At 36.9% G+C, this 27,884-nt stretch overlaps 1 long non-coding RNA gene across 1 annotated transcript; it reads left to right on the top strand.

The window, feature by feature from the left end:
- Nucleotides 1-277: 277 nt before the first annotated feature.
- On the top strand, nt 278-27,884 carry LOC125911579 (uncharacterized). Its single transcript, XR_007454369.1, has 3 exons — nt 278-381; nt 10,105-10,185; nt 27,524-27,884. It is a non-coding gene; the product is annotated as an uncharacterized LOC125911579 (long non-coding RNA).

The raw sequence follows: 27,884 nt of genomic DNA, 5'->3' as shown, positions 1-27,884 counted from the left end.
CAAATGTTAACCACATCTACAAAACACCTTCACCGCAACACCTAGATTAGTGTTTGATTGTATAATTAGGTACTATAACCTAGCCAAGTGATACATAAAACCAACCATCACAAGTATTCTTAATATACTCTTGCTAAAAAATAACAAAACTGTTTTTTTCCATGGTACCCAGGGTTCATTTACTTAGGTAATGTCCATTGTTACCTACGAGAGACATCATTATGTGGTGAATGAGGCACGGGCCCTGGGGCTGCACTAACTGTATCCATATCCTGGCCCTACCATTAGTGGTGTGACCTTGGACAAGTTACTTAAGTTCTCTGTGTCTCAGTTTCCCTATCTGTAAAATGGAGTTAATGAGAGTATCTACCGCATTATGCTGTGAGTGTTGATTTAGCTAATACTTGAAAAGAACTTTGATTAGTGCCCGCCATATAACCATAAATGCCCTTATAAAAATTGTGAAATAATGCTTAGACTTTAAGGGTCAGGGCCTCTTGAAGCAAAACAAAGTAAGAATGACCAATTGTAATGCAAATGGTGTGAAGTAGATATCAGTTCTATGAGATTAGAGGAAAAAACTATTAATTCTGCCTGGTTGCTAGTGGTGGGCATGGTCTCTATGAAAGTTTGAGTATGTATCCAAACAGAAGAGGTATAGACATGGCAAACATACGGATAAAACTTGTATTTTGAGATTCTTAGGGGATTTCTTAAACCTAATAAGCTTTCAAGTTTTTTCAAAGGCAGATACATGGACATAGTTAAGATTGTCTGCCTATTCTAGCACGTTAAAAACAAAATTTAAGAGTTACTACTCTCAGATTGTATATTGATTCAAAATAATGATGCTCCCTTCTATTTACATAAAATATAACTTTCTTCATGTTATATTAGAGAACAAACACTATAGCAGTCCTGTCACTAATCATATGAAGTGGAACATCGGTGGGTTACATATACACCCAAGCCTAAGTGGTCCCCCTTATCCACAGAGGATATATTCCAAGACCCCTGGTGGATGCCTGAAACCACAGATAGTACTGGACCCCATCTATACTGTTTTTTTCCTACACAGACATACCTTTCATAAAGTTTAATTTCTAAATTAGACACAGTAAAGAGACTAAAAAAAGAACCAATAATTAAGTAAAAAAATAATACCCTATAACGAGATAGTTAGGTGAATATGGTCTCTCTCAAAATATCTTGTATGTCCTGTATACACCCTTCTCGTGATGATGTGAGGTGAATACCTACATTATGAGATGAATTGGGGTGGGTGGTAGCCATTGTGACATAGCCTTAGGCTACTTTTGACCTTCTGATGATAGTTCATAAAGGAGGATCATCTGCTCCCAGACTGAGGTTGAGTGTGGGTAACTAAAGCTGCAGAAAGTGAAACCATGGATAAAGAGAGGACTATTGTATTGGAATTCCTAGATGGCCCGAGTTACTTAAGCCAGAGTTTCAAATCACACAAAGCAAACACCTGCCCCCAGGCACACATTCCTGTCACCCACTGAACTCACCGAAGTGATCATGAGGTTGGTTTTAAAACTGCCTGTCGTTTTTGCACATTGTCTTTGTATGCACCACCAATTCAAAGAATCTATTTATTGGTTAGTTAGTTTTTTGTCAGTTTTCCTTACTCTATTGAAACTCCATGATAACAGCGTCCATCAGAACGTCAGGACCAAAAGTTGATCCATTTCTGTTATAGACTAGTGTTTCCCAATTCAAGAAATATATGAACCACTTCTAGTGGGATAAATTACCTTGAACTTGAGAGATTATCTGTGCTAGACCCAAGAGGGCCAAAAATGGCCAGTTTAAAACTAAAGTCTTAGAATAAGCAAATATCTTTTATTATTTTGGCAAAATGAATGTTTTCTGTTTCTAACTAGTTAAAAGTGTGTGTGTGTGTGTGTGTGTGTGTGTGTGTGCTTAAATTCTCATAAGAATGAAAATACAACATTTAGAAAGTTTCATGGGCTGCCCAGCAATATGTCCTCAGACTTCTGATGGCTCAGACATCAGTCTAGAAAACAGTAGTGTAGACATTTGCAAGTTCATACTGGTAATTGTGTCAGGGGAGAAATATTTTATTCACATTATGAAGCAGCAATGATAGGTGCCAGAGTTAATCCAACTTTCTAATATCTTCTGTAGTGACAGAAAGAAAGGAGTAAAATGAGTCTACCTTACCTAAGGTTAGGTAGATTATATGAGTTAAATAACTTGAGAAAAATCTCTTCAGTAAACAAGCTGTCATCATCTCAACTTTATTATTATTTCATAAACATTATGGGAGAGAACATTTGACCAAATCATCACCACTCTTCAAAAATTGTTCCCATTTCACTTATATGAAAGTTAACTTAATATTTACGATTCTAGGTAGCAGAGAAACATCAAAAATTGGCCAATGGAAGATAACATGAGTAGGAAAACATCTTAAATGAAATTGAAACATAATATCAGTAATTTCTTTTTTTTTAGTTTTGAGTTTTTTAGTTTTTTTATTTTACTTTTTTTTTTACTTTTTTTATTTTTATTTTTTTATTTTGAGAGAAAAAGCACGCATGAGCAGGGGAGGGGCAGAGACAGAGGAAGAGAGAGAATCCCAAGGTTCTTCATTGTCAACATAGAGCCCTACGTGGGGCTCAATCTCACAAACTGTGAGATCATGACCTAAGCCTAAATCAAGAGTCGGACCTTAACCAACTGAGCCACCCAAGCACCCCAATACCAGCAATTTTTAAAAGACCTAAGGAAAGCACTTTGATAATGAAAAGATGTACACTGAACTACTATTATATATCTTAACTTAAAACAATTTAAAGTTGCCCAATACCTTTTTTTTGTATTTGTAGATATATAAAAGAACTTGATATAAATTTATATTTATATGAATTCGAAAATTTGGTTCTTTAGACCAGAGATACAATGTATGAATGAAAAGGCAGAAGATGAAAAATCTAGATACTTCAAAGAAAATAGTATCTATTAAAATTAATAAATACTGAAAAGTTTCTTTTCTTTTAAAAATTTAACACACCAAATAACCTTCATATTGTTTTTACTGCTATCATGTATTCAAAAAAGCTTCAAACACCCTGTTTTACAGAATATAAAAATTTTATAGGAAGAGGAAATGCATAGAAATAAAGCAAACATATAATAGCAGTAATAATTAAGAGAATTAAACCTTTATATTTGTTTAAGTGCTCTCTGAAGAGCTTAACTACTCCCTACGATAACAGCAGGAGCATAGAGAGAGGCTGGGATCCAGAGTGGTTTCTTAGCCTGTAATATTTATTCATTCAAATATTTGTCGATTGTTTAGTTTTGCCTAGGTACTACAAAATGATTTGAGGTTACTCAGATGGAGAAGATACCATCTATGCCTTTTGGAGAGGGTGGAAAAATCACTCATATTAAAAGCAAATGCAAGGGAAAAGTGATATGTGACATATAGGTAAAACTAAAATTCTAGGAATGCTGAGTAGCAGGCTCTGGAAAACAGAAGTCTTCATGGAGTATGAGTACATGGCCTTTGCTTTGAAGGATGAGTCCAATTTGACCTTTGAGAAGAGCATTCCAGGCACAAAGCTAAGGGAATCAGGACAATATATGAAGATTATAGAGTTTAGTATGGCTAGAATATTCATTTTACATCAGAAGCTTAATGCTATTAAAACAAATCCCTTACCCTTCTGTTTCTTAATTTAGTCCCTCTGTAGTCTACCATGCCGACATAGTTATCGAGTGTTTCCTTAAAAAACACCCCAAAACGTAGTGGGTTCTAATAATAACCATTTCTTCTGCTCACTATTCTAGAGATTGGCAACTTGGATTTCCATCAGAGGTGTGGTTTTCTGCTTTGAATCAAACTCTGTGTTTTTGTCTGGGCTTGCTCGGGAATTTGTAATCAGTCAGCAAAGTCAACTAGAGGCTGGGTCCTCTAGGAAGACGCCACTGGGATCACTCAGCTGTGTCTGATGTGTCATCCTTCAGCTGACTAACCCGGATTCTTCACATGGCAGCTGGGTGGGTTTCAGAAAGCCAGTAGAAGCCTAGGCAGACTATCACTTCCATCACATTCTATCAGCCACAGTAAGTCCTGAGTCCAGTCCAGATCCAAGAGGTGGGGAAATAGAATTAACCACTGATGGGAAAAGATGCAACATCACATCACAAAGGCTATGGATACAGAAAAGGATGAAGAATCAGGGCCATTAGTAATCCATCTGTCACACATGCAGTAAAAAAAAGACAAGTTATTCTAAAATATTTAGAAATAGTCCATTTTTCTAAGCTAAATACTGGATTTTACTTCAGCAAGTATATGTACACATAAGCATGTAAATGCAAACACAGCCATTCCACACTCTTATCCTTAGAAAATTGGGCACTGTTTCTGTCTGCTTTATTTTATAGCTAATTTTTTTTCCAGTCACTGGCAGAAGCAGTAAAGGACTGGTCAAAGTGTTTTATTTTCCTTCTTCAATTCAGTGTCTTTTAACTTATCAACTGTCGTTACAATAAAGGAACATCAATTAATGCTAAATTACAAAGGGATTCTTGTGGGATTGCCTATTATAGCTGCCCTGATGCCAAAACCATTCAAAGTGATAAATGTTTTACACTGAATACCAAATACACTCATAATTATTTTGCCATTTACTAAAAGTGTTGCCAATCTACCTTTGATTCTAAAGAAACTGCACATCTTTATCCACTCAAATATAAAATCTTGTGCTCATGAGATCTACACAAAGACCCTTTTATGTGGGTCAAAAGGATGCTTCCCCCATGCCCATTTAATATGTTTTCTCTGAAGTTCTCTATGCTGCCCTTAGGGCCATCCACATACTGATGATAAGCATGTAACTTGCATAGCAAACTCCCTCCCTCCCAACCTCACATCACAATATCCAGAGTTCAGTATGTCCCATAACTAAATGATATATTTTTGTATGCTCTACACATACAGCTAAGGTATTGCTTTGTGAATAGAGCCCTACAATATAGATACAGTTTACCAGGAACTTAGCATTTAAACGACTTTCATCTTGACAATGACTGACATGTCTCGCTGAGAATATTATATATTTAGAAGATACTTTTTTTGAAGGCTCCGTACTTAAGAATCATGTCTCATCATATTCAGTGAACTTCTGAACTAAGTCTTAAATGTTTAAAGAAGGGTCACAAAGCCACTCTGCTACAAAAGTCTGCAACTTGCACCCAACTCGTATCACAGAAGAAATTCATGCATAGAATAATTTTTCCTAAGTTTTATTTCCATTTAAAGAAAAAAAAGGGGGGCTCTTCTACTTTCAGCTTTGAATATTTATTACTGAGAGGAGAGCTCGTGCTGGAGTCAAACAAAGTGAAAGACAAACTCTAGGGGGGGAAAGTACATCACACTCTTCATAAACTTTGTAAGAATTTCTCCAACACATGCTTCTCCATTTATACAACAGATCAAGGAAGGCTAGAATCCAATTTCAAATCAAATAACCCCCATATCGATGTGCAGGATAGTTGACAGTGCACTCTCATCAACTCTGTGCTTTCTGGTGGGTAATGTGCACAGTGTAACTTAGAGTAGCCATTTGGCAGAAAACCGCTCTAGTCAAATTGAAATAGCCTTTAGAGGCTTGGTTAGAATGGAGACCATAATGTATGCTTGTCATTTGATGAAAAATAGTGCGTTTAAATTAAGGGAAAAAAAAATCCTGTCGTCCAGATCCGAGCTTGTACAATGACACGAGTGTCAAGATCTTATTTAAAAGTGTTAAGGTACAGTACTGCTCGGCTGCACAATTTGCAAGGAAACACGGGATCATGTGCCGGGGACTGAAGATTTGCTGCCTGATAGCAGCCATCGGGAGTGATAAAATATGTTTCTTCCAGATAATTACTTGCTGCTCAAGGAAAGTGGCATTTCTAAATTGATATTTCAATGCAGCATAAACAGATTATGCGGCACAGGTAGACACGGGCTAGTTTTTGTCACGCAATTGGACTTGGAATCACTCAATGCCACATAAAACTAATTCTGTTTTATGCTTACAAAGCAATACAACTTCTCCGGAGTTAAGAAAATGTCCACTTTTGTGAATATAATGAAAGATTTGAACCTCAGATGGCAAAAGAAGAGAAGTTGTGGGTCTTTTTTTTTTTTTTTGACAGTTTAAAAGGATTTTAAGAATATTCATGCTAGTAAAAGCTCTATACACATCTAGAAATGAAGCAGTTCCATGGTATTTAGGATTTCTCAGTTTGGTTAAGGAATAATTTATCTTCCAGGTACCATGCTAATGGATTTATATGCACTTTGTTTAATTCTTAAAGCAGTCCTACGAATCAGATAATAGTATTATTCTCATTTTACAAGTGAAATACCTAAGGTGAAAGACGTTAAGTGACCTAAGGTCTCACATGTGTGAGGCTAGACGCCAAACTCAGGTGTCTGACTTGAAAATTGTGTTATCTAATATTACGCACTGCGTATGTTCACAATTAGAGTTACCAAGAAATATAAGCTTGTTATCCGTGTATATAAGCAAACATGCTATGAGCAAAGAATACTAGAGAAGGTAACAGCTTTTCCCGCTCTTATCCTAATATCTTCGGTAAGTAAAAACTCACTACAGAATGGTGCTAAGTACTGTAAAATCCTCATTTAAAGACAGCCTTGGCCGCCCGAGTCTGGACAACTACCCTACTTTTTTCTACTAAGAAATCGGTAAACATTAGAAAGGTGGAGTAATACATACTCCAGCCTTACCAGCGTGGAGAACAAAATATGATATTGTTTTCATTATTATTTATTCAAAGGAATACAGTTCTGGGCCCTCAGCCAATCCTCTTTCAGCAAGAGCGTCTTTTCTGAAGTTGCCATTGATGTAAGTTCCTCAGGATACAACGTGAGGAGGGGTTCCAGCGGCTGCCATAGGCCAGGTTCCATCCTTCCAGTTCACTTCCCTCACCCCAAACACACATAAGAGCGGACTCCACTACCCAGACCGCACAACCGTAAGAGTCCATATCACTTAATTACACAGAGCAACCTCCACTCTATTCCACATCGCTTCCTCTTGAGGTCTGCCTTGGTTTGCTCAGGCTGCCATAACAAAATTCCAGAAACTAGGTGGCTTGAACCACAGACATTAACTTTCTCACAGTTGTAGAGGCTAGAAGTCAAAGATCAAGTTCTGGTTTCTTCTGAGGCCTCTCTCCTTGGCTTGGAGCTGGCCACCTTCTCACTGTGTCCTCACATGGTCTTTCCCCTACGTGTGTACTTTGCCGGCATTTCGGTGTCCACATTTTCTCTTCTTTTAAGGACAGCAGTCATTTTGGATTAGGACCCATGCCAATGGCTTCAGTTTTACAGAACTATCTCTTTAAAGGCCTCATCTCCAAATACAATAATGTTGTGAGGTACTGGGGGATTCAACATATGAATTTTGTGGTGGGAAACAATTCAGCCAATGACAAAGTCCATTTCTACCTTCTTTTAAGATTCAGCTGGACCCATTTTAAACCACACTTACCATTTGTAATATCTACAAGGTATTTACAAATGACCACACTCTAAATGGATATTTGACTTATATGTGTGCAAATAAAGAATTTGTCTTAATGTGTTTCCTGAAACAAAGATACTATGTCCAAATAGAAATATATAGTATCTTTAGGTCCTCCAACAGCGAGTCACTTTCAATTGTCATTCTCTTGAGTGGAAATGAGGTCCAACTTCAGGTAGTATCTTACTAAAGGGACAAAATTTAGTTATGTGATTTGCCAGCTGCTAAGTGTTTTTTGTGCAATTTTATGGTGATATGAAGGAGTGAACTTGAACATACCACTTAATGACTTGATGTCTCAGTTTCCTTGTCAATGACATAAAAGTTTTGGATTTTGATGACTTCCAAGACAGTTTCTAACTATAGAAGTCAGTGATTTGGGACCCAGGGCAAGTGATGTCTACATTATTGTATCCATTTTTGAGAGTGAAGCCCAGTTGGCTTTCTGAATTGCTACCCCAACTGTGACATAAAAAAATAAGCCTATACATGAAACTAACAACTTACAGAGTTACAGAATTCTCTCCAAAATTAATGGTGAAAGTTATTTTGGTTAACTTTAATTATTCTGTTAGATAAAGATAGGTTCCCCTCTAAGAAACAAGTAATTATTCTTGTATCAGTTAATTCGCTCTTAAAAATTCCCAAGTACTTGGGTTCAATTATGTAGATATATCTTAGTGGAATTCATGCCTTTTTTTTCCTTATAAGAATCAAAACATTGATTAGAATTCACAGAAAGAAAGTTCTTACCCAAATGTCTTACTCCACATCTCTCTACCAATCATTTCTGTTTTCCAGTGATAAATATCTTCAGCAATCTTTGCAATTTCTTCTGGTATTTACCTCACTATCTCACTTAGAAATGTTTAATACTTCTATCAATTTTATTTTTTATTTGTTACATTTTCAATTGAAAAACTAGAGAGAAGAGTATAATGAGGATACATATACTTACCTACATATTTAACTATTATTACATTTTCCAATTATGCTTCATTTTTTTCTGTTTTGTTAAAGATTATTTTGTCATTGCTTGATTTTTTGAATGTTTATTTTTGAGAGAGAGAGAGAGAAACAGAGCATGAGCAGGGGAGGGGCAGAGAGAGAGGGAGACACAATGCGAAGTAGGCTCCAGGCTCTGAGCTGTCAGCACAGAGCCCGATGCGGGACTCGAACCCATGAACTGCAAGATCATCACCAGAGCCAAAGCCGTATGCTTAACCTACTGAGCCACCCAGGTGCCCCTGTCATTGCTTGACTTTTAAAAATTGTGACTTTCTGCTTTAGATGATGTTAGCTCTAGTATATTCTCCACCTTCCCTACAATTATTGACTTATCTTTCCATTTGTTTAGTTTTATGTATCCCACTCTTTCATCCCTAAATTCTCCAACAGAACTCAAAACACAGTTTTTGTATATTGAAACATATCAGGTTTAATTATAGCTTAAGTCTGGACTGGTTGCCAGGACTGTAACACGGCTATTGACCTAGTACTTCCTGTATTATTTCTCTGAGAACATTTCTCTCATTTTTTTTTTCTGGTGTTTAATTTACGCCTTTCTTTTTTTCCCCCTTTTGGTTATTTTGGTGGACCGTGCAATTTAGAAACTTTCTAGAAAAATGGAACATAGAGATACCATATGTTTTCACTCTTATGTGGATCCTGAGAAAGTTAACAGAAGACCATGGGGGAAGGGAAGGGGAAAAAAAAAGAGAGGGAGAAAGTCAAACCATAAGAGACTCTTAAAAAACCGAGAATAAACTGAGGGTTGATGGGGGATGGGAGGGAGGTGAGGGTGGGTGATGGGCATGGAGGAGGGCACCTGTTGGGGATGAGCACTGGGTGTTGTATGGAAACCAATTTGACAATAAATTTCATATTAAAAAAAAAAGAAAAATGGAACATAGGAGGTAAATATTTTGAAATTGTGCATGACTAATTAATGATAAAATGACTTTACAGTTGATTGATAATTTGGGTAGTTATAGAATCTTGGGATGGAAATATTATTCCCTTGGAATTTGAAAGGATTTGGTCCATTGGTTTTAGTTTCTGGCAAGGCTGTTGACAAATTTGATGCTATTCTGATTTCTCATCATTTGCATAGGTCTGTTTTATATTCTGTTAGCTTTTAGGATCTTGTCTTAATTGCTGCTATAGTAAAATATCACAATAATGTGCCTTGGTGTGTTTGTTTTATCATTCATTATACTGAGTCTGTTCTAACCGTCCATTTTTGTCTTTTTAGTCTGGAAATTTGTCTCTAACTTTTTTACTGATGATTTTCTCCTTGCCGTTTCTTTTGTTCTCTCCTTTTGAAGTTTTCATGATTCTATGTTCGTTTCTCTTTTTTGCTTCTTTCTCTCTCTGTCTCTGAGATTTCCTTGACTTCTTTTTTTAAACAACATTAAAATATCTACTAACATATTTTGTATTTTCCCAAGTTCTCATTTTGCTGGAGCCTTTCTGCTCATCAGTATCTCATCTTTTATTCTAGATTACAAATATTTTGATCTCTGACACTGTGTGAAGTGGATGGAGGGTTGGAGAATGCTCAGAATTGTCAACGTTCTTCGAGGTTAGTGAGCTCAACCATTTAATATGTGGACTATAAATACTTCTTTTTTTGTAAGCCTTCTTGATATCAGTTGTGTTTAATCTCACAAACCCAAGTTCATGATGACCTGGGAAGAGTACTTACCTGGCTAAATGGGTAGAAGAGAATTGGGAGCTCATTTGTTGCCTATAGACTTCATAAAACCCTACTGTTTTCCTCAATTCTTTTCTCCTGAAGTCCCTAGTATCTTTAATTTTCAATCATATCCAGGATTCTGCTTTGTGTTTTCGCTTGTTCTTTGGCTTCTGGCTCTGCAAGCAGTTAGTTTTCACTTTTTCCAAACTGCCAAGTCCATTATGAATCATTCACCCCCATTTGACTTTCCAAAGTCGTGTTGACATCCATTATAGATGATAGAATATTCTGTTGTGTTCTTTTCTTTTCTTTTTTTTTTTTTAGCCTGATCTATTTCTTCTTAATTAAAAAAAAAAATGAGCAAGTAACCAAGCTTTCCTGACATTTTAGTGAGGTTTTGGAGGGAGCAAGAATAAGAAATTCAAGAAGTGATACTTAATATTAAGTATGTATTTTTTCCTAAGGATTTCCTGGAAATTATATCAAAGATAATCCATCATAGGTTAAGATATCAAAATAAGAAAAAAGTTACACCTTTAAGTTGAATCCATCCCTTTAGCTATTAATGTCTCATTTAATGAGACACTAAAGTGTCAATAAGAGATTTTTTATTAACTTTTTCTAAATATTTAGAAATGTCTCTTCATCCTCATATCTTACTTCATCCCATCTCTTCAAAAGGTAGTTGGCACTCAGGGTCTAACTCTCCTTCTTTTGGTCATTAAAACCTGAAGTCAAGTTCATATCATTTCGAAGCACTCGTCAATTTAAACTGCTCAAGCCACAAGCCTATTTCGAGCCGTGATTTTTTGCCCCCTCTGAACACTTGATACCTTTCTGCTCTGACCCTTCAGAAGTATCTTCCCTCTTGCTTTCTGTTCATTCTGGTCCGACTTCGCCTAACTGCCTTTCTAGTCCTCAAAGCTGGGCTATTTGCTGTTTACTGTTCCCCCGAAAAAAATCCAGTGGAAGTCGTTGTCAGTGTCCCACTCTAGGTCCCCTGGAATCACTCTCACGCTCTTATTATACATAGTCTGAATGTTTATTCATTTTTGACGGAGAGAATGGGCAAGCAGGGGAGGAATAGAGAGAGGAAGAGAGAGCACCTGAAGCAGGCTCTCCGCTGTCAGCAGAGAGCCCAGCACGGGGCTCGAGCTCATGAACCGTGAGATCATGACCTGAACTGAAGTCGGATGCTTCACTGACGGAGTCACCCAAGTGCTGCCTCGTATACATAGTCTAAATTACAATCCGTCAGTAGATAACTTCCAAACCCCTTTTTTTTTTTGCATGCTTTTGCAAACCATTCACTTACGCTCCAGATCATCTTATCTGTGAGGGAGTTCCTCATAAATGTTTTATCAAAAGCTCAAATTCAATATACCTAGAGCTCCATCCAATCTTGCAAGGATAGCCCACGTCATCTGTGCTAGAGCTGGTTGGTGCAAAATGGCTTCCATATCACGTCTGGTAATTGGCATCAGATACCAGCTGAATGCACTGAAGTGATTGGCCGTGGATCACAAGCAACGTTGCCCAGGCTTCTTCACATGATGGTCACCGGATTTGCTGGAGCTGCAAGAGGAGTTACACCCCAACACTTCTTTTTTTTTTCTTTCTTTTTTTTTTTAAGTGTATTTATTTTATTCAGAGAGAGAGAGAGAGAGAGAGAGAGAGAGAATCCCACGCGGGCTCCACACTGTCGGCGCAGAGCCTGACACGGGGCGTGATCCTATGAATTGTGAGATCGTGACCTGAGCCGAAATAAAGAGTCAGATGCTTAACTGAGTCACCCAGGTTCCCCCACACCCCAAAACTTCTTAATTATCTGCTTATGTCGCATTTACTATTGTCCAACTATCCTAAGCAAGTCATATAGCGAAACTTAGAGCTGACATCAGAGGAGCCTATTCAAGGGCATGGATATCGGGAGGCACAAGCCAACTGGGTACCATTAATAGCAACAGTCTGCATCCCTATGCAAACCACGGTGTTCTCATACTTAATGTTCTCACCATCCTCCTCATCATCCAAAAGTGAAACTTCCATATTTCACCCTCTCCTAAGCACATCATGAACTTTCCTACCTTGAGTTTTAATTCATGAGATTGGATTCACAGCAGTTCTTTCTAAAGATGCAGCTTCATGAGGCTCACTCAGGTGTTTCAATTCATAATCGCCATGGGTAAATCTCAGAAATGTCCCAATTTGACTGGGCCCCTAGAATACTCTTATGCACAATGAAGTTTGAGTATCCCTGCTCCAGTCTATTCGTGTAAACTTTTTAAATATAACCCAGGCATGAGATTTTTAACTAACTTGGGAGTCACAGGTTTTTAAGGCTATGATGATGTTCATCAGAAAATATAGAAATCTCCTACGATTGTAAACGGTGTAAATGTGGGTCTATGTAAACTTTTCAGTGCCCATAATTTAGATTTGGCCTAGCCTGCTGGTTTGCTCTTGAATTCCTTTATTGGCCTCTCATGTTTAGTCACCCACCGAATTCAGTCTCCAGACAAGTTTAGAACGGTGCTGTGGAGAACAGTGTTCTTTCATTTAAATTCCATTCCTCGGGTCTCTCCCCTGCCCTCCCACTCTAGAACTCAAGAACAAAACTGCTCTACATTTGTAAAGGAACCAAAGTTGCAAAGTGCTTTCACATATGCGTTAACTCGTCTGATCCTCCAAATCTCTCTGTGATGAATTAAATCAACTCTAAGTATTCCATTTTATAGAGCAAGAACCTGGATTCCTCAAGGGCTTGTTACTAGTTGCAATAAATTGAAATAGGATTCAGATCTCCTGCCGTGCCTAGCACATGACTGTGCCTAGAACATAAAGGGTCTCACTTAAGTCTCCACAAATTTGGACTCACCACAAAGGTTCCTACTTTTCAAATATGTGGGGAAATCCCATGGGGAGAAGCTAGAATTGTAACATTAACACTCAGCTCTTCGATCCAAACTCAAAATAGTCCACCTTGAGGAACATGTACTGCAATTTATCACCTGCTGCGAAGGATAGACGTTTCAAAGCAAAACAATTGCTGCGTAGGAAAAATGCATTCAAAAGTTTGGCGTTAGTCCATAATGCGTGAAAAGGGGTGGATGCTTTTTTTTTTTTTTTTTAATTTTTTTTTTCAACGTTTTTTTTTTTTTTTTGGGACAGAGAGAGACAGAGCATGAACGGGGGAGGGGCAGAGAGAGAGGGAGACACAGAATCGGAAACAGGCTCCAGGCTCCGAGCCATCAGCCCAGAGCCTGACGCGGGGCTCGAACTCACGGACCGCGAGATCGTGACCTGGCTGAAGTCGGACGCTTAACCGACTGCGCCACCCAGGCGCCCAGCTTTTTTGTTTTTTAAGGCTGGATGTTTTTGAGGTTCGAAATTGTCTCTGTTCTTCTACTACCAGTGCTGTGTTTATAAAAGAAAGAAGAAAATAATTTCCAACGGCACAACTTGCTACACTGTATTCAAAAGCACATGAAACACGCTAGAAATTTAAACCAACTATGCAAACCATTCAAAAGGACGATGTTATACCAAAGTGCTGCATGTTGGGCTGTAAGTAAAGTTTGTAGCAGAAAGTAGGCATGTTGGTCCCCTCTTAGCATAGGTATCCCCTCCTTCCTGTTTAGGGGAACCTAGATCTAAAATCCTGCTGGAAATCATATTTCTATAGGCTTTTTTCCCCCTAACTAGACAGACTGGCATTTCTTAAGCTCTTGACAGCTGGACATTACAAATGTGACAACTCAAAGATGTGCAATAAGTCGTGTAGGAGAAAAGACACCTGATAGCTCTACTCAAACACTCCAGGATCACCTGAAAAGGAAAAAAAAAAAAAATACCATCAGTGGGCAGGAACAGCTGAGTTTTATCACTTGCTAATTTGTCTACTGTAAGGGATGTTAAAACTGTCATGTTAGAAACACCACTTGGGTTTTACCTTCAACAAATATTGCATAGATTGTTGAAAAATAAGTAAAGTAGAGATAAAATCTGTTTTTTATGGGAGTTAGATACTGGGAGAGGCCAGTATCTTGAACTCCACTGCAGGGCAGGCCATTGCATGTAACTCTTATGGACAGAATACTCTGGCACATAAGCCAGATGTGACCCAGAGAGGTGTTTTAACAGTGCAGGAGGTTTCCTTTTAAAAATAATATCTGTTAACATAGGGCTTACAGTTCCTCTATGGTGGAATAGGAATACTCCACTTTGCCAGAATTCCTACCCAACCTACCTCTCATTTAAGTTTGCCGGGCCCCTGTGGCTAATTCAAGTGTTTCTCATTCTCCATTTAAGGTAACCAGAGACCCAAGTCTCCTAGCAATTTCTCTTCCATCACTCATCTTACCTAGTTTGTAAGAGGTTGCTGTAGAGCTCCCTTGAGAATAGGAGTGTGTATGATGATTACATTATGAGGTATTAAGCACTGTGTTGTTAATAAAAGCGAAAATTACACAATAGCTAACAGGGGATTGGTTAAATACATTAGGACATATCCATAAAATGGAATACAATCTTGAAATGACTTTTGAGAGGAACATTCATTGACAAGTAAAGACATTCATGAACACAGATGAGGGAATGGCCACCATCAGTACGTGGAGTGATGTGCTGGAGTGGCTCATATCCGCACGTAAGAATCACTGTGCACATCTCTCTCCATCTTGTCCTTCAATGACTTTATATTAGTAGCTGGAAATCAGCCATAGTGAGAGTATTTCAACACAGAAATTGGCGAGTGCTACAAATCAGAGCTTTATTTATTTTTCTGGAGAGTAGGTTGTGCAACATTGACCTGCATACCACGATCATCATATTTTTTAATATGGGAAGTTGGGTAGGTATATATGAACACAAGAAAATGGTGGGAGTGCTCTTTTGTGAAGCCCGTAATACTGTTATGGTATTAACAGTGGAGTTATCCTTTCTTTTTTCTTCTATACGCTTGTCCTTTCCAGATATTCTTCAACAGGTATGTCACTTCTATATTTTCTTAAAGTGATGCAATTATGTCTAAATAAAAAGTGTCCCCTATATAATGAACTTACTAAATGGCAACACTTCACTGACCTATTTCTACATTTTGTGAATATCTCAAATCTCAACATTTCTTGGAGAATGCATGAGATTTAGCTAGGAGCTAAATATCTCAAATGAATTCACATTTACCCACAACCCCCTAAGGTTTTCAATAAAGTCTCAAGTATAGTAGATGAGCTATCAGGAGGATAACACTATGGAGGATAAAAAAGAAAGCAAAGCGCTCTTCTTTCAACAGTGCTCAAGGCTTGAGACAGCCTGAGCTGTTTGAAAGAGTCCTGACCCCTAGGGCTCTGGGTGGCTCAGTCAGTTAAGCATCCTCCTCTTGATTTCGGCTCAAGTCATGATCTCACAGTTCATGGGATCGAGCCCCTCATCAGGCTCTGTGCTGACAGGCTCTGTGGAGCCTGCTTGGTATTTTCTCTCTCCCTCTCTCTGCCCCTCTCCTGCTCATGTGTGTGTGCACGCACGTGTTCTCGCTCTCAAATTTAATATAATTTATTAAATAAATAAACATAAAAAAGGACGTGTACTGACCTAGCATAGTTCTAGGTATCCCAGGGGTGCAGAGATTGTCCTGGTTTAAAGGTTTGTGGCATGTAGGCAGACCAGCAACACTGGTATTAGCAGGTTGGGAGAGGTAGCCCAGAAGGAGGGGCAGGCATGACCATGGATCATTTAGTTCTGGTTGTGACCACTTTGGGTTTCATTACTCCTGACATCAGTGTCAGGTTGGAGTCTAGTTTGTCCCCCACTAGACACGGCCTCAAATGACTCAGACCGTGTAAGTGCACAGCCAAGTACCCAGATCTAACTGTAAATTTGTTAGTTTTCTTTAAATAATTCTTGTGTATAAATATACCGTGACACGGAAAAGTGATCACAGAGATCCTGAGAGGCCTTTGCAAAAGCTTTTAATGTAATATATTCTGTAAATATTTTTCAAAATCGGGGTGCCAAAGGGTGTGTGTGGAAACCTTTGCCCAGTGCTAGATGTATGTAAAAGTAGAGAGAAACTGGTAGTATTTTAAGCAAGAAGAAACATGACACATCTCTATTTAGAATCTTAAAACTTTAAGCCCTTTTTCCTGGCTCTCTAAGAACACTTCTTAACTTGTTTTCAAAACTGTACATTCACCGATCTAAATTCACCCTTCAGAGAATTAGCCTTAAATTTGTTATCCCTGAAATGCTCTCTACTGGCCGCCACGTGAGTTCACAGTCCTGTGCACTGGTGGTTAATAAATAACCTCAGGGCATTTTTGTTTGTTTGCTTGATTCTTCCCTTTGGCAAAAATTTCTCTCGGACATTATTTTATCTTTCTGTATTCCCTATTCCGTTTTTCCTTGACTGTGCTGCTTTTTTGCCTCTTGTCATAATTATCTGTAATGCTGAGTCAATTTTGAAAGTAAGCCCAGATCTGCCCTAGAGGTGGCAGAATTTCTGTGGTGGGTAAGTGAAATGATTGCTCCATATAACTTTATAAAGTGTAAAGGCCTCTGAGATGAAAGGAGCTATATAAATGTAAGGCTGTCATTTTAAATTGCCATTACTGTTTGAAATTCTCAAGAGAAGCATTACTGAAATCCGGCGTATGTACCATATTAGATTGCTTAATATCATTAAAGCATGTGCAGCAAATGAAAATACCAATTTCCTCTTATATGTGGTGCGTGTTTAAGGCAGCGTATCCAAAGCTGGCATGTTCACAGCTCATTCCGGCATATTAATACTCACTGGAGGAAGCAGAAGCTAACAAAGTACGAAGACAATGGTGCTTCCCCAGCCTGGTGATTGCCGCTTGTGTGTGTGTGTGTGCTTGTGAAGACAGAAACAGATTTGTGAAACTAAATGAAATGAGACGTATACCACAGGAGGTTTGATATGACCTGCAGAGAAGCCCGGGCAGAAACCTATAGCATATCACTATGTGATTTATGTTTAGCTTCGGCAATAAGGAAACCGAAAAATAATATGTATTTACAACAGCAGCAAAGAATTGTAAGAACAGAAGAATTATCAACATGGTGAAAATGTCCTGCCCTCAACGTGAGACCAGCTGTTTTTGTCGCCTCCGTTTGCAAGTTTGTTTTAGGAAAGGAGAATGCTCCGTGTTATTGGAGCCATGCACAACCTAGCAAATGCCAAGAAATAAGCAAGTGAGAGCAAGGCATCGGTGGCAAATTGGAATCTAAGGCCTTTTGTGCTTGTTAAATGGTGGAATGATTATAATTGGAAAAAGTGATGTGCATTAGTTCTGAGTGAATGTACAAGAAATGACAAGCGTGTAACTTAATGATTACTTCACAACACTCAGGACTGCCTTCTAGTCTCGCACCGAAGAGTTCAGCCCTACAGCAGAGAAAGCCACATGCTTTCTCCTCCTATTCATGAGTATTCTCCACAGGTCACATGGAAATAACCCTGAAGTGATAAGTCTTGGTTTAGGAAGTCTGCTGCTTAAGCTGGTGTAAGTCATTGTGACAAAGACCGGTGGGATGTATTTTTTCTTTTCCTTGCCAACCATCACAATCCTTGGCAAGCGAATGGACAGGATCTTGTTTTAAAGGAAATAGCATATGTTTACTCTCCCGGGGATAGGGAGGATATGAGAAAGTTTCCTGAAAACCAAATCTAACATTCAAATGAGCGAAAGTGCGCCACCTTTCCCTTCACTGGTAAGATAGAGGTCTACACAGAAGGGTGATTTTACAATAACATCAAAAGCGTGTCCTTAATTTTTCTGTATACAAAATTTACTGTATGTGATTTTGCTGTATGTAAGTTAAAAAGTTTGAAAAGGAAAAAAAAAAGATGATTTTCAAAAGGTTTCCGTGGTGACACAGAAGTATTCTTACGATGTTTAGAACCTAAAGTATAAATAATAACAACAATTAAAATAAACTCAATACACTAAATTATTTACTAGAGTCAATGAACACATATGAAGAGCCAGGATGCAGAGTCTATTTCGTTTTACCCTGGGGACTGGATCCGGAGCTGGTGTCTAACCGACGCTATGACAAGGGAAGGCTTGCATAGGTGCATTCTTCCTAAAATCCAAATCAAGTCAAAACGAGTTTATGATTGCTAGTTATAAACACAACTTAAAGACTGGCTCTAGAGTGAGAAAAACATCATTTAAGAGAGGAAAAACCGTCATCAAAGTGAGAGGAGTGTATGAAATTCTCTTACATACTGTAATGTGGAAGGTGAGAGTTCACCCCGAGATGTACTAAGGAATTTCAGAAATTCCTCACAAATGTTCACCACGTTCCGCCAGTTGTCACGAGGTGGCATGATCTGCGACAGGGCAAAATCAGGAAAGATGTTTTACTGAGGTCTTTTTCGGTGCTAATGATGTCCTCGAGCGAGGAATACTCCACAACACCGGGAGAGCCATAGATGTATTTATTCTCTCCATAATTAAAGTTTCATATTTTTATTTAAATCCATATCTTCAAGGGGCGCCTGGGTGGCTTGGTCGGTTAAGCGTCCAACTTCAGCTCAAGTCATGATCTCATGGTTCGTGAGTTCGAGCCCCACGTCGGGCTCTGTGCTGACAGCTCAGAGCCTGGAGCCTGCTTCCGATTCTCTGTCTCCCTCTCTCTCTGACCCTCCCCTGTTCATGCTCTGTCTCTCTCTGTCTCAAAAATAAATAAACGTTAAAAAAAAATAAAAAAAAATAAATCCATATCTTCAAAACATAGGATCCCTAAATGTTTTTGCCAACATTTTGAAAGGATGTCCCTTCTACTACTCTGAAAAGCCCAGTGATATTCAGTGTAGCAAAATTTAACAAGAGGGTTTTCTTGGCATAGAGGAAATAAAGTCCCTTATTATGTCTCTCTTTTTTTAAAAGTAATCTTCATTTAGATATATGATTTACTGTGGAAGGGTTTAATAAGAGAGCTTTTCTTCTCCCCTTTTTTAACATCTATTAGTAGGATGAAGTGAAGATAGTTATGATGGAGAATATATTATCAAGACCACCGTGCAGGTAATATCCTGCATATTGAGTCTAATCACCCATTTAAGTTAAAGTAAAAGTTGTTAAGAATATGGAGACTCTCACTGTAATGATTAGTGATGAGAATCACCTAGATAATGAAATTAGTATTGAGAAACATATTTTTAGGCAGAATGATTATCTTGGGAGATTGATTAAAAGGATAATTGAAGAACAATGTAACCTTTTTCATAGTTATCAAGTTGAACTTGGTTAAGGTAATTTATCATAATAGTGTGGCTATGACAAATCATAAAAGGCCCGGCCACTGCTTAAAAAGATGTTTATTATATATTAATCCAGACATGTTGTCATACCAATGAAATATCTTCAATAAAAATGTGGAGGATGATAAGTGTAGTGGAACAATATCTCAAGCTATCTCAATAACTCTTGAGAAGCAGCTGAAAGGAGTTTGCAACATATGGAAAGAGGATTCCTAAAAAGGAACCACAGTTTAATGGTGCTGTTATCAACAACAGAAGAAACTAACTGCTTCAGTCTTGAAATATTAACAAAGATTGCATGATAATAATTTCCTACTTCAGAAATAAAACAAATATGAAATGCTTATTTCAAATCAGTCATGAGAATAGATAGAGGAATTCATTAACTAATTGAAACTGGAAGATAAAAAATGGCAAGATGTTCCTTGCAAAAATCTGCATTGGCTTTGTGCTGTCTATAACTGGGTTTTCTTGCCACTTACATTTTTGGGTAACTGAATTATTCTTTCACCGTCTGGTTTTAAATGTTCGTTTTTTAATTAATATATGATAAAAGTTAACTTTTTTCTTTTAATTAGTGGACTTTTTAAATGTTTGTATTTTAATTCCAGTTAGTTAACATATAGTGTAATATTAGTTTCAGGTGTACAATATAGTGATTCAACACTTTCATACATCACCCAGAGATCATCACAAGGGCCCTCCTTAATCTCCATCACCTATTTCACCCATCCCCCACCCACCTCCCCTCCGGTAACCATCACTTTGTTCACTATAGTTAAGAGTCTGTTTCTTGGTTTGCCTCTCTATGTTTCCCCTTTGCTCATTTGTTTTGTTTCTTAAAATCCACATGTGAGTGAAATCATATGGTATTTGTCTTTCTCTGACTTATTTTGCTTAGCATAATACTCTCTAGCTCCATCCATGTCACTGTAAATTTGCTATATATATATAGATTATCACATTCTCTTTATCCATTCCTCAGTTAATGGACATTTGGGCCCTTTCCATAATTGGCTATTGTAGATAATGTCGCTATAAACATCAGAGTGTATGTATCACTATGAATTAGTATTTTTTTTTTTTGTCTTTGGGTAAATAGTGCAATTGCTGGAACATAAGGTAGTTCTATTTTTAACTTCTTGAGGAACCTCCATACTGTTTTCTCCCATGCTGTGACTGCACCAGTTTGCATTCCCACCAACAGTGCGTGAGGGTTAATTAATAGACTTTATTTTTTTAATGTTTACTTTTGAGAGAGAGAGAGAGAGAGCACAAGTGGGGAGGGGAGGGTTGGTGCAGACAGATAGAGGGAGACACAGAATCTGAAGCAGTCTCTAGGCTCTGAGCTGTCAGCACAGAGCCCGACGCGGGGCTCTAACTCACGAGCTGTGAGATCATGACCTGAGCTGAAGTTGGACGCTTAACCAACTGAGACACCCAAGTGCCCCAATAGACTTTATTTTTTAAAACAGTTTTACGTACAGAGAAATTGAGCAGAGGGTATAGAAAATTCCCGTATACTTCCTTCCTTCATCTTTCCGCACCACCTCCCCAACAGTTCCCTCTATTATTAACATCTTGCATTTGAGTAGTGCATTTGTTACAGTTGATGAACTAATATTTATACATTATTACTACTATTAAGGTTCACTGTGTTGTAGAGTTCTATGGGCTTGCCAAATGCATAATTTCATGCAGTCACCATTACAGTATCATACATAATAATTTCTCTGCCCTAAAAATCCCCATGTTCTACCTCTTCATCCCTCCCCCAACACTCCCAACCCCTAGCTGCCATTGATTTTTTTACTGTCTCTATAATTTTGATTTTTCCAGAATATAATGTAGTTGGAGCATAGAATATATGGTCTCCAGAGTTCCTTCTTTCACTTAGCAGTATGCATTTAGGTTTCATCCGTGTCTTTTTGTAGCTTGAGACCTCTTTTATCAGTGAATCGTTGAATCCTTATCTTATTATTGTCTGGATGTATCACCATTTACTGACCTAATGAGGGATATCTTGATTGGTTTCAAGTTTTGTTGACTATGAATAAAGCTTCTATGAACATTCACGTACAGAATGTTGTGTGGACATGTTTTCAATTCATTTGGGGATGTAGGAGCACAATTGCTAGATTGTATGGAAAGATTGGGTTTAGGTTTGTAAGAAACAGCCAAACTTCCTTCCAAAGTGACTGTATAATGTTGTATTCCTACCAGCACTGAATGAGTTTCTGTTGTTCTGTATCCTCACCAACATTTGTTATCTGTTTTAGATTTTGGTCTTTCTAATCAGTACATACTGATATAATAGTGGTACATATTGTGTACTCTTCTATGAATTTTAACACACATATATATTTATCTAACTATCATAATCAAGATACAGAACAATTCCACCATCCCAAAAAACTCCCTAATACTTCCTTTTAAATCATCCTCCTTTACTCCTAACCCTTGGTAACCATTGATCCATTCTCCATCACTATTCTTTTATCATTTCATAAATGTCATATAAATGGAACCCGACATCATATAACTATTTAGGTTGGCTTCTTTCACTAAGAATGATGTCTCTGAGATGAACCCAAGTTGTTGCAAATATCAATAATTTGTTCCTTTTTATTTATAAGTAGCATTCCATTGTATGTAGGTATCATAGTTGGATTTTCCATTCACCCATTGAAGGACATTTGGACAAGGTTGGGCTTTTTGCTACAAAAAATAAATGTACTATAAATATCTATCTATAGGCTTTTGTGTGGAAATGTTTTCATTTTTTCTAGGGTAAATATATGCAGGAGTAGAATTACTGGGTCATATGATTAGTATATGTTAACTTTATATATATAACTGTCAAATTATTTTCCAGCATGTCTCTCCCATTTCGCACTCCCACCAGCTATGATTGACAGTCCCAGTTGATCTACATCCTCTCTAGCACTTGATATGGTCGTTATTTTTATTTTAGTCATTCTAACTGTTGTGGAGTGATACCTTATCATGGCTTTATTTTTCATTTTCCTAATGGTTAATGATGCAAATCATCATCAGTGTGCTTATTTGCCTTTTCTATATAGTTTTCTATATACTTTATGCCTTTCTAGATGCCTTTTCTGTTTACTTTTTAAAAAGTGTCTTTCAAGTCTTTTGCTTATTTGGCTTGCTTTTTAAAAAATTGTTGAATATATAGTTCTTATTGTTCTTTACATATTCTGGATATATGTCTTATGTCAGGTATGCGATTTATGTATATTATCTTTTATAGATCATGTATTTAGTGCCATGTCTAAGAAATTTTTGCCTAACTCAAATCATAAGGATTTTACCAGATGTTTTCTTCTAATAGTTTCATAGTTTAACTTTTTAACTTTAACTCAGTGATTTACAGTAAGACCCCATAAGAGTCCAGAAACATGCATGTAATCCAAAGCACTTGTATATCAAAGGGAATTTCAAGACTACTGGCTCAGTTGTGATCATGTGACATTCGGCATCACATACTACTTGTATTGCAAGACATCATTCATTTATCGAATTAAAATTTATCAGAAATGTCTTCTCGTCTTGTGGAACACTCGCAAAACAAGTTACTGGCAATCCAAGGTTTTACTGTACTTTGAATTAATTTTTGTGTAATGATCATAATGTAGTTCAAAGTTCATTTCTTTGTATATGGATGTACAATTGGTCTAACGTTATTTGTTTAAAGACTGTACTTTCTCAATTAGATTATATTTGTACCTTGGTCAAAAGGTCAAAAGGTACAAATATGTCAATAGACCATATTTGCATGGGACTTTTTCTGGATCTGTTCTGTTCTATTGATCTATGTCTCTACCTTTTTGTCAATATCAGTCTGACTTGATTACTGTAACTTTAGAATAAGTCTTAAAATCAGGTAGCGCAATTTTATTCCTTTTTCAAAATCATTGTAGTTCTTCTAGTTCCTTTCCCTTTCCATATAAATTTTACAATCAGATTACCTATATCCACAAAGAGACCTGTTGGGATTTTTACAGGAATTGAGAAAAGTTTGTAGATTTATCTGGGAGAGAATTGGCATATTTACTATATCAAGTCTTCTAATCCATGAACTCAGTATGCCTTTACCTTCATTTCAATCTTGTTTTCATTTTTTTGTAAGCATTTTGTAGTTTTCAGCATGCAGATTCCATATGTAAAATAGATTTATACCCGTGTTTCTTGTTTTTTTTAAATGTTAAAATGAATATTTTAAATTTCATGTTCTAAATTCCTCACTACTGCTATATAACAATAGCAATATAATTGATTTTGGTGTGTTGACTTTTTTTCTGTGACTTTGCTAAACTCACTTACTATTTCTAGGAGGTTTTTTGGATATTCCTAGGGAATATTTAATATGAACAATCATGTTCTCTGTGAATAGAAATAGTTTTATATCTTGCTTTCTAATCTTTTGCATATTTTATTATTATTACTAATTGTTTTGCCCTATGGCTCTGCCTAGTACTTCTAGTATGATGCTGGACTGAAATGATGAGAGTGAACAACCTTGTTTTGTTCATAATTTTATATCACCATTAATTATTATGCTACCTTTTTGGAAGGGGCACAGGGATAGATACTATTTACCCAATTGAAGAAGCTCACTTCTATTTCTCGTTTGCTGAGAGTTTTTATCAAAAATTGCTATTTAATTTTGTCGTGTGTTTTTTCTGCATCAAGTGATATGATCATGTGGCTGTTCTTAGACTGGTAATATGAGGCATTAAATTGATTTTGAATACTAAGCTAGGTTTCTAGTCCTGGGGAAAAATCTGACTTAGTCATGGTATATTATTCTTTTTACATTTTTCTGGGGTTTTTTTAATGTTTATTCATTTTTGACAGGGGGAAGGTAGGTACCGAGAGAGTGGGAGAGAGAGGATCTGAAGCGGGCTCTGAACTGACACCAGAGAGCCCGATGCAGGGTTCAAACCCACAAACCATGAGAATATAACCTGCGCTGAAGTCAAACACTTAACCCACTGAGCCACCCAGGCACCCTATATATTTCTGAATTTATTTGCTGACAGTTTGGTGAGGATATTTGCATCAGTATTATCTATGTTATTCATTTTATACTGCCTTTGCCTAGTGTTTTAATATTAGGATAATGCTGGCCTAGTTGTGAAGTGATCTGTCATCTTGCAATCTTCTGGAAGAGATTGTATAGCATTGATGCTATTTTTTTTTTTCAATATTTGCTAGTGAAATCACCTGGCTATGGAGATTTTTTTTTGGAAGATTTTAAAACATGAATGCAATTTGTTTAAAGTTTATAAAATCATTCAGGCTCTCTATTACATCTTGGGTAAGTTTCGGTGGTTTATAGTTTCTGGGGAACGGATCCATGTCTTCTATGTTGCTGAATTTATGGATGAAGAATCATTCATAGTATTTCCTTATTGTTTTTAAATGCCTGTAGTGATACCCCATTTTTCCTTCCTGATACCGATCATTTGTGTCCTTTCTTATTCATTTTTTATTAGCCTCGCTAGAAGTGTATCAATTTTATTGAACTTTTTTAAGGGCCAGCTTTTGGTTTTATGGTTTTACCTATTGCTCTACTGTTTTAGATTTCACTGACTTCTTCTGCTTTTTTTATGCACTTCCTTCGTGCTTTGAGGTCATTTTTACTCCTCTTTTTCTAGTTTCTTAAAATGGCAGCTTAGATGGTCAAATTGAGATCTTCTTAAAAAAATAGCAATTAATACTAAAAATGTCCCTCTAGGCATCACTTTAGCTGTACCCATACATTTAGATAAACTGTGTTTTTATTTTCATTCAGTTAAAAGTATCTTCTAATTTCCCTCTGGACTTCTTTGTCTAATAGATTATTAAAACTGTGTAATTTCCAAGTATTTGGGGAATTTCCTCTCAACTATGTTATTAATTTCTCTTTTTATGATCACAAATCTTTGTATCAGAAATAATGTTTTGTATCATTTTAAATCCTTAAAATGCATTAAAATTTTTTATGACCCCGGATATCTGCTATCTTGGTGAATTTGTTCCGTGTGTACTTGAAAGGAATACATATTTGTGCCATTTTGGGGATAGGTATTCTACAAGTGCCGGTTACATCCAGTCAGGTTGTTGGTGGCTTTGAGTTGTTTTCTATCCTTGCTAATTCCCTGTCTGTTATTTTTGTCAGTTGCTGAGAGAGGTATATTTAAATCTGCAACTACCAACTGTAGTATTTCCTATGTCTCCTTTCAATTCTGTTAATATTTGCTTCATCTATTTTGAAGTTCTGCTGTTACATATGTAAGATCATGATGTCTTAGGGGAATCAATCCTTTTATTATTATAATAATGCACCTTTGTATCCTTGGTCATCCTTTGCTGTGAAGTCCACTTTGTCTGATATTAATATGACCATTTTAGCTTCATTTTGATTAGTGTTTGCATGCTATTGTTTCTTTCATGGTTTTACTTTTCACTTACCTTTACTATAACATTTGAAGTTTCTTGTAGCCAGCAAATAGTTCGGCCATATCTTTAAATCTATTCTGACGATCTCCTTCTTTGATTTGTATTTAGACCATGGTTTAGCATCATTATCGCCACGTACAGGTCTATCATACAGTTGTTTGTTTTCTGCGTGACTCCTCTGTTTTCTATCCCTATCTTCCTCCTTTCTTGTCTCTTTTCTGTTACTTGAAAGTTTTTAGCCTTCCATTTTAATTTATGTACTGTGGTTTAACTATATATCTTTACATATATTCTAGCACATGATCTACATATTATAATACATCTACTTGACATTTTACGATACATGGAATTAGAATTTCATCACTCCAGGTGGCATGTAGAAATTTTACCAACATGTAAGCCCTGTACTCTCCCCTGTTATGCAGTCTTACATATTACAGCAACATGCATTGAAGATCCCATTAGCAGCGTTATAATTTTAACTTTCAACCATTAAAATAGAAAACTTAAGAGAAGAATAACTAATTATCTTTACTCAGATATTTACCAATTCTGTTGAGCTTTCTTCATTTCTGATTATCTAAACTTATTTCTGATATTATTTCTTCCCCATGTTTTGAAGAACTTCCACGGTATTTCCATTAGAGGAACATACTGGTGATGAATTACCTTAGTTTTTCTTTATATTAGAATGTTTTTATTGCACTTCATTTCTGAATAATATTTCACTGCAAATAGAATTTTGGGTTGATCTTTTTTGTACGAGTTGATAGTTCTATTCCTTCAAGACTTTAAATATATCATTATACTGCTTTATGGTATATATATTTGCTGATGAGAAATCTGTGGCCCATCAGATTGTAATTTCCTTAATAAAAGAAATACTTTATTTGAATCTGTATATAAAACTGGGAAAATTTCTGGGAACATACTAGTTAATTAGATATATCCCTGGAACTTGATTGGCAGTGGTTTCTAGGTAAAGTGATTGCATATTTTATAGTGTTAAAATCAAGACAACTCTGAGCATAGTGGGAATATGTTAACCATTTCTTTAGCAGAAGAAGCAAAAAAACAATTAGGATTCATGGTCACCCTAATTTTAGGCAATGAGGTGCCTTCTAAGGAAGGAAAGTATTAAAACCTAGTAGATATTTACTGTTTCTTCTTTTAAGAATAGAAACTCCCATAGGGGAAATCACCTTTCCCTCAACCCATGTTTTCAAATCTTATGATTTGAATTAGTGTTGCTATATTTCTACTGATTTTGCTGATCCTTCCAGAGATAACTTCTTATCCAGCTATGATCGATTAAAAAAGGTACAGTCCCCAGACACAGGCTGGGCCATCACATTACCTTACCAGATTTAATAAGCTCAAAGGTAGAATTCTGATGAATGCTGGATTATCGCAGTCTCTTACAGACTTATTTTGTTTTGTTCCTTTGTTTTTGTTTTCTCCGAATAGGAATCAGGAGACGAGACTCAGGTCTTCTCTGTCAGTGAAACCATGTGACTTTAGAGCTACTGCCCAGGTCCTCTGTCATTTGGAAGAAGTCAGTCTACTGTAGAAGTAAAAGAAGCATAGAAGAAAGTCTTAGGACTTGTGCTGGGAGCAGTAGTTTCCTAATTCCATTGTCCCTCTGTGCTGGATGCCTTCTACTGGTTCCAATGCAGGAACCCATAGTTCCTTCTTTTGCCTAGGTGAACTTTCTTTGGTTTTCAGTCTCTTACAACCAAAAGAAACCCAAATAATACTTATTACTCTTGTATTGTTTCTGAGACAGCAAGAAGCTCTTCATAAAATGATGAAGTAAAGATTACTAACA

Source organism: Panthera uncia (assembly GCF_023721935.1).
Source record: "Panthera uncia isolate 11264 chromosome C1 unlocalized genomic scaffold, Puncia_PCG_1.0 HiC_scaffold_3, whole genome shotgun sequence".
NCBI classification, from domain to species: Eukaryota; Metazoa; Chordata; class Mammalia; order Carnivora; family Felidae; genus Panthera; species Panthera uncia.
This window is presented reverse-complemented; position numbering and strand designations above follow the sequence as displayed.